The sequence below is a fragment of the Podarcis tiliguerta genome (genome assembly GCF_965153285.1).
Source record: "Podarcis tiliguerta genome assembly, chromosome: 1".
Taxonomy (NCBI): Eukaryota; Metazoa; Chordata; class Lepidosauria; order Squamata; family Lacertidae; genus Podarcis; species Podarcis tiliguerta.
In genome coordinates, this window is record NC_139534.1 from 23,026,890 (window position 1) to 23,034,983 (window position 8,094).

The window sequence follows — 8,094 nt, forward strand, 5'->3', positions numbered from 1 at the left end:
GGGTCTCCAGCTGCTTTTTGGATTACAGTTCCCATCATCCCTGACCACTGGGTTCTGCTAGCTAGGGATGATGGACGTTGTAGTCCAAAAACAGCTGGAGACCCAAGTTTGGGAAACCCTGATCTAAATATTCAATTCTAAAGCTTTATTCTTGGGTTCATCTTAATAGGGTGAGCAGAACAACAGAACACAGATTTTTAGGGCGTTCTGAAACTGAGGCATCTTTTGAAACTGATATTCAACAGTGCTTACTTTTGTGTTTTTAAAGATATTCTGGCTCTGGGGTTTTGCTATAGCTAAGAATATTTCATTCCCAAAACAATATAGAAGAGGGTTTCCTCTTCTAATAATGAATAGTAGCATTTGTTTATTAAATTGTATGCTTACCCAATGCTTTCCCGCAGACAGACAAGGTTTACAGCAGGCATAGGCAAACTTGGCCCTCCAGATGTTTTGGGACTACAACTCCCATCATCCCTGACCACCGGTCCTGTTAGCTAGGGATGATGGGAGTTGTAGTCCCAAAACATCTGGAGGGCCGAGTTTGCCTATGCCTGGCATAGGCTTATGCAGCTGCAGTTCCCACTCAGTTAAATAGTAATTATTCCCAGGTAAGCGTATATAAGATTGCAGTCCCCTTGATATTTTACAGTATCCAACATGCTCTTTAAATCCGTTGAATCAGTTAGAAGCCACTTTATCACTTTCACCATAAAGAACACCTTAATCATAAAGAAAAACTTAAATACTCCCAAAACCATATATGCAGTTGAGTGACCCGCATTCATTGCACAATAAAGTGTTTTCGTCATAAAGCAGCGCTCTCAGTATCATTTTCATTGGCAAACACTAAGTATTGTGGAAGCTCTCATGATTGCGGCACTTGAAATATCCTTCTCCCACCAAATGATTTCCTCTGTAATTGATGTCATAAAGAATATCTGTGTTAAGTTGTCTTCATTTCCCCAGGTTTCAATCCTTATGATGATCAATTATTTATATACAGGCTAGATGAAAGGCAAGATTGTAATGACCCGGAGGACTTTAATAGTGACATCATAAATCTTGAGAGCGAAGCTCAAGTGGGTGATATTAACATAAAAACAGTGCTGGTTCAAGTATATTTCACTCTTTTCTCGAGGAAGCTCCTGAACTGCCTACAGATCTTCCCTCCTCCTTTTAATAGACTAGTAGCCTTATCCTATGCATTTTTACTCTGAAATAAAATCCACTCACAGCAGGAGGAATGACCGCTGGGAGGAGCACAGGGAGGAGAAATGCACCAGTAGCAAAACCGGACACCTTCATCTGCCCCAGCTGCAACAAAACGTGTCTCTCCTGTAGCAGTTTCTGCAGCCACAGCAGGTGCTGTAACTCCCCAACGTTTTGACTAAATCCCCACCAGACAAACTCTCCCGAGACAGACAGATGGCAACACAAGCTAAATCCACTCAGTTCAATGAGGCTGTCTCCCAAGCATATCTGCAAAGCTTTCTCCCAAATATATTTGCAATACTTCACACAATATTTTCATGGTCTTAGGTAGTTTTGGCCCCTGTGCACCATACACGTAAAGCACTGTGATACCTCTTTAACAGCCAGAGCTTCTCCCATAGAATTCTGGGAAATGTAGTTTGTTAAAGGTGTGGGACGCAGGTTAAACCACAGAGCCTAGGACTTGCCAATCAGAAGGTCGGCGGTTTGAAACCCCGTGACGGGGTGAGCTCCCGTTGCTCGGTCCCTGCTTCTGCCAACCTAGCAATTCAAAAGCACGTCAAACGGCAAGTAGATAAATAGGTACCGCTCCGGCGGGAAGGTAAGCGGCGTTTCTGTGTGCTGCTCTGGTTCGCCAGAAGCAGCTTAGTCATGCTGGCCACATGACCCGGAAACTGTACGCCGGCTCCCTTGGCCAATAAAGCGAGATGAGCGCCACAACCCCAGAGTTGGCCACGACTGGACCTAGTGGTCAGGGGTCCCTTTACCTTTACCGTATTCCCCTTACAGAGCTACAGTTTACAGAGTGGTATATCAATCCATCCATCTTACCAGGGAACTTTGGGAAATGGAGCTCTGTGAGGGGCAGAGGGGGTCTCTAAACAACTTTCAGAACCCTCAACAGTTCTCAGGATTATTTGGGGGTGGGGAGTGGGAACCATGACTGTTAAGCTGGCATTAAACGTACAGTGCAGATGTGACTTTTAATTACTCTCACCCAGACTAAGACATTCCACTGGAAATCACTTTGTGTTTGTGCAACTCCCATTCATTTTACCAGGACAACCACCAGGGGCTTTTTCAGTCCATTCTGAGCTTGATCATATGTTTCACAACTACGTCAGGTTGAAGCGTTTTCATAGAATCATAGAATTGTATGTTGGGATACTGCCAGGGAGACAAAGTCCATCTTGACCTCCACGTTGTCTCCGGACGTCTATTGATCTCCCGTAGACACGCAGTATCAGCAATTAGCGACACGAGCTCTAGAAATAGCTTCCCACATTCTAGAGCCGATGCACGCTCTTATCAGCAGATAAAGTACAGCGAAAGATGCACCCAGGAGAGCATGATTTACAAGTTTATTCAGCATTGGTCAGAACAAAGAAAATCATGACTGCCTGCTTGAGAGTTTACAGCAGAGAGAGAGAAACAAAAGCAAAGACACAACATAAACATCCTGTGAAACAGAAAATACGCAGGCTGTGACACAAACATCCTGCTCCCTTTTAAGGTGGAACGGAAATATCCTAACATTGTAAAGTTGGAAGGGACCCTGAGGATCATATAGTAGCCTTATCCAGTGCATTTTTTCCTCAGAAATAAAATCCACTCACAGCAGGGATATGCAGCTGTTGTGCAAAAAATTTTATGCAGTTCGTGCTTCCATCAAATTGTGTAATACAAATGTAAAATCAGGGTGTGTGTTTTTCCCCCAGCCAGAGCTCACCAGAACTCAGTTCCAGCACCTCTCAGGTGGGCACCATTGCCATTATAAGAGAACATGGTGAGTTCATGGTGAAATTCATGGGAGTTTCAGATGTTGATGTCAAGGCACCTGTTGCTCTGCCAATCAGATGTGATTCTTAATGCGCAACTGACTGTGTCATCCATGTGTGACTTACTTTGACATCCCGACTGCTAAAAAACCCAGAAGGGGCCACTCAAACGGTGTCAGCAAAACAAGGAGCTAAAACCCAGCATAGCAATAATTGTTAACATAAAGATGCCATCAGGATACATGACGAGTCCCTTGTCATTTCACATTTCACGCAACACAAACGCGACAGCTTTCCCTTAAGATTGCTAGACATTAATCAAACGTACCTCCTCACTTGAGAAGATGAATGCTACCTAAGGAGGGAAGCCTCCAATATATTTACTGTGAGGTGCTTGTTTTTTTTAGCCCTGCAGACCATAATGACACATGGTACTTCAGACCGCAGAACCACGTGAGAAGCCACCGTGTCACAGGGAATTTCTGCTCTCGTCCTGCACTGTCTTCTCATCTTGGTCTGTTGATTTCTCAAGGGCACTTTTCAAACCCAGTGACTTTTATTTAAGGGGGTTTCTTTTGTTGGGAGTAGGAGATGTGAGGATGCATAATCCTTTTGTGTGTTTCTTAGTCAATGTGACAAGCTGTAAATTCATTCATTCATTGGAATTATTTCCTACAGCTTCCATTTATCTACAGAGACTTGCAGGAACCACATTCATATTCACCTGGGAAAGGAATTTGTCCTAGAACTTACTACAGTTCTACCTTGGATCCTGAACGCCTTGGTACTTGGACGTTTTGGCTCCCGAATGCCACCAACCCGGAAGTGAGTGTTCCTGTTTGCAAACATTCTTTGGAATCCGAACGTCCGGCGGGGCTTCTGAGCTTCCTGCAGCCAATCAGAAGCTGTGCTTTGGTTTCTGAACGTTTTGGAAGTCGAACGGACTTCCGGAACAGATTCCGTTCAACTTCCAAGGTACGACTGTACTTAGGACTGCTAAGCGCTGGCTCTTTAACCAACTTATTAAAGTAAACTTAAAATATATTTGCACACAACCAAATGACTTCTTGAGATATTGGGAGAAAACTTTCAGTTTAATGTTTGCCCATTACATATCTTACTAGAGATGGGGCACAATGGGTCAGTGTGTCTGGCTGTTAACCTAGAAGGTTGGTGGTTCGAGCCCACCCAGGGATGGCTGTTGGCAGAATTCTTGCATTGCAGAGGATTCAATTAGATGATCCTTGGGGTCTCTTCCAACTCCACAATTTTACGAAATTTCAAAAAGTTTTGTGTACAGCTACTGCTGGGGAACAGGACATAAAATGTTAGGATAAAGCAGCTTTCACCAGCCTGAGTGATGCTGTGGACTTCAACTCCCCTTGACCCATCCCAGGCAAGGATATAGCAAAGAATCTTAGAATGTGGTTTGTTTGCTTTTTTACTTCAATGTCTGCCCCTAGTGGGCAAATGTAACATGGCAATAGCTGAAAGAGTGAAAAGGGGCGAGCACACAGAATTAAACAGAGACATAAAATTCACCCAAGGGTTCTGGTTTAGCTGTGATTGTTTTTCTTTAAGTGGATGACAGCCGCCATACTTTGCGGCTAGGCAAGCTGCAAGACAACACACCCTATTTTTTGCCATTCAAATCAGGTAGGAAAACCAGTTGCTTTAACAAGAGGCTGGTGAGCCAGTGTGGATGTTTAGCAGGCTGCCATGGTGTTGCATTAATTATTATTTATTTGGAAGATTTATATCCCACCTCTCGTCTTGACCACAGGTCCCTAAGGGAACTCACAGTAAAGAAAAATCAATACCTATGCATGCCTTCCTCCCAATGCTTTATAACGCACACACAGGCCCTTATTGAGCAATATCCATTTGAAGTCAAAGGTAAAAAGGTAAAGGACCCCTGGATGGTTAAGTCCAGTCAAAGGTGACTATGGGGTTGCGGCGCTCATCTCGCTTCAGGCCAAGGGAGCCAGCGTTTGTCCACAGACAGCTTTCCGGGTCATGTGGCCAGCAGGACTAAACCACTTCTGGTGCAACGGGAAACCAGAGCACATGGAAACGCTGTTTACCTTCCCACCACTATGGTACCTATTTATCTGTTTGCACCGGCGTGCTTTCAAACTGCTAGGTTGGCAGGAGCTGGGGCAGAGCAATGGGAGCTCACTCTGCCGCGGGGATTCGAACCTCGACCTTCCGATCGGCAAGCCCAAGAGGCTCAGTGGTTTAGACCACAGCATCACCCGCGACTGCTCCGCCAGGGAAGGATTATATCATCACTTTGTCCTTTTTTGTGTGTTGTTCATTCTGAAGGGTGGTCATACAAGCAGTCTCTGCTTGTGAGCGTCAAAAGAAGTGTTGAACCTGGCTGCGTGTGCAGGGATCCGTGAAGTACCTCTGTTCTGGGGATCTCGTTGCCTGTGCCACCCCTGCATTTTGCAGCTTGTGTCTCCTGCGTGGGATGGGATAGGGTAGGTGATGTAGCGAGGTCATGGCTCCCACATCGCTGCCATGTGTGGATTGTCTCCAGCCACACATGGCTAATGTGAACAAGGGGAGGAGGGGCGAGCTGGTCGGCATGCCACATTGCCCATATATTGTCCTAGCTTCTCCTAAAATATATTGTTGCATAATTATTTAAAAAACACTGGCTTTTTCTTTTCTGCAACCTAGCAACCCACTGTGACTGAAGCCCTTAAAGACATGCGTAGAAATTGTTTGCACATTCACGTCTTCGTCGTTCATTCATTCTGCTCTATTAGAGTCGAGCACTTTGGAGCCTCGGAATAACAAATAAAACAAAAGCACAACTGGCTTCCAATCTGTTCCTGCTGCTACATTAATATGTCACTTTATTGCATGCCAGAATGTCTCGCATCGGTGCTGCTCCTATCGGAGTATGTGGAGTTGTCGCCGTAATTGGAAAATTTAAAGCCAAATTCGTCAGGATCGGCCAGGAATTTGGGTTATGTAAACTTAGAGGACCTGAACCACGTTTGAGATGGGCTGTAGCTCAGTTTTGCATGCCAAAGTTCCAGGGTTGATCCCTCCCTCACATGTCTAGGTGGACTTGGGGAGGGGGACGCTTCTGTCTGAAACCCCAGAGGGTCTCTGCCATGAGTTAGATAGACCAATGGTCTTAGTATACAGCAGATTCCTGCATTGTTCCTATGAGGGATGGACCGATGAAGGGTGAACAGATCATCTTTGGTGAAAGGGAGTTGAAAGCAAAGAGGCAATGTGGTGAAGTGGTTAGAATACCAGTGTCAGGCTTCAGGGAATCAGCTTCTTCCCCCATGGCTGTAAATGAGCAGATCAAATAAAACTAATTCCTACCAGTTAGTTTCTTTAATAAACACAGTGAAGGACAAAAGGAAGCATCTAACCAGAATGGCGGTGCTCCCAATTAAATCATTCACCCCTCCATCCTATGTCTTGTAATCTAAGTTTGTAGTCTCTGTGCATTCTGTTCTGAAACTTTCTGAGCTCTTCTTGACCTTGGGCTGAGTGGAGAAATGCTGTCCAGAGATTGTGAATCTGTTAACCTTCTCTCTCCCAGTGTTTCTTCTCCTAGCTGTTCCCTATCCAGTATTTCCCAGCTTCTGCCTTCTGAACTGTGCCCCTCTGCAAACCACTGTTCCAAATCCATACTGTCCTCCTGCTCCTGGGAAGATTCAGGATCAGAGGGAGGGGGTGGCTCCCACCATTCCTCCTCAGCACGGTCCCTGACCACCAGGCTGGAACTAGGGAAACCCTGGTTGAATCCTTATTCTGTCACAAAGCTCAGCTGGAGACCTTGAGCTTGTCACTGCCTCTTCTTGGAAGTCACACATAATCTTTTCACAACTCATATTCCTCCAACTCTACATTATTAGATTCTAATAACTCTCTCTCTCTCTCTCTCTCTCTCTCCACACACACACACACACACACACACGAATGAGACGACGTGTGGCTTGCATGGAAAATGTTGTTCGCCCCGCCCCACAGCACTGGATTTGTTTTCCCACGTGATTTTTGGGTTCAGGTCACCTTGACATGCGCTCGTCTTGGGAATGTCTTGCAAACCCTCTCTATCGCTAAATCTAATTTTCCCGTCTGCCCCCTGCCAACGCTGTTGCAAATATTCTGTCCCTTGGGCAATTGTATCAGGTGTTTCTCAACCACCCCTTTGAACCCGCAGCCTGCATTCCCTGTGCGGTTTGTGAATGTGCTCACTGGAATGTGCTTGTAGTTGCTGACTTCTCCCTCCTTGAACATGGTGCCATTTAATTTTTTGGCCCTGCTCCACCCAAGCAAAGGAGTGCTTCACTGCTCTGGCAACAAGAAGAGACCATTCTGGCTGTCCAAGTGGCATCTCTCTCAGATGCCAAGCCAGTGCTCTTAAACCTTTTGCTTTGGAACCCAGCCAGCCAGTTCCTTTGATGTTCCTTGCTGTTGCAGCACACTCCTTCCCTCTCCCCTCCCCCACCACTCAGCACAGCACCAACAACAACGACACCTAGTGGGGAACAAAAAAAGCAGCAATAGCTGAAAATGCCCGGCACTGTATTGTAAAGTGATTTGTGTCCTTAGCCTTTACTTCTAGCTAGGCTCTAACGCAGCCTTCCCCAACACAGAATCATAGAGTTGGAAGAAACCACGAGGCTCGTCTAGTCCAAACCCCACGCAATGAAGAAATCTTTTGCCCAATGTGGGGCACAAACCCATGACGCTGAGACTAGAGTCTCATGCTCTACCAACTGAGCTACCCCAGATCTTCAAAGATGGTACCCCCCCCAGACCCTTGGGTTTGCAATTCCACCATGGCCAGAGGTCAGGGGTGATGAAAGTTGTGGTCTAGAACATCTGGAAGATGCTAGGGTATGGGAAAGGCTGCTCTACTGCATACAGGAGGGTAGATAGTGTAGAGAGCCAGTGTGGTGTAGTGGTTAAGAGCGGTGGACTCGTAATCTGGTGAACCGGGTTTGCATCTCCGCTCCTCCACATGCAGCTACTGGGTGACCTTGGGCTACTCAGACTTCTCTGAAGTCTCTCAGCCCCACTCACCTCACAGAGTGTTTGTGGTGGGGGAGGAAGGGAAAAGGAG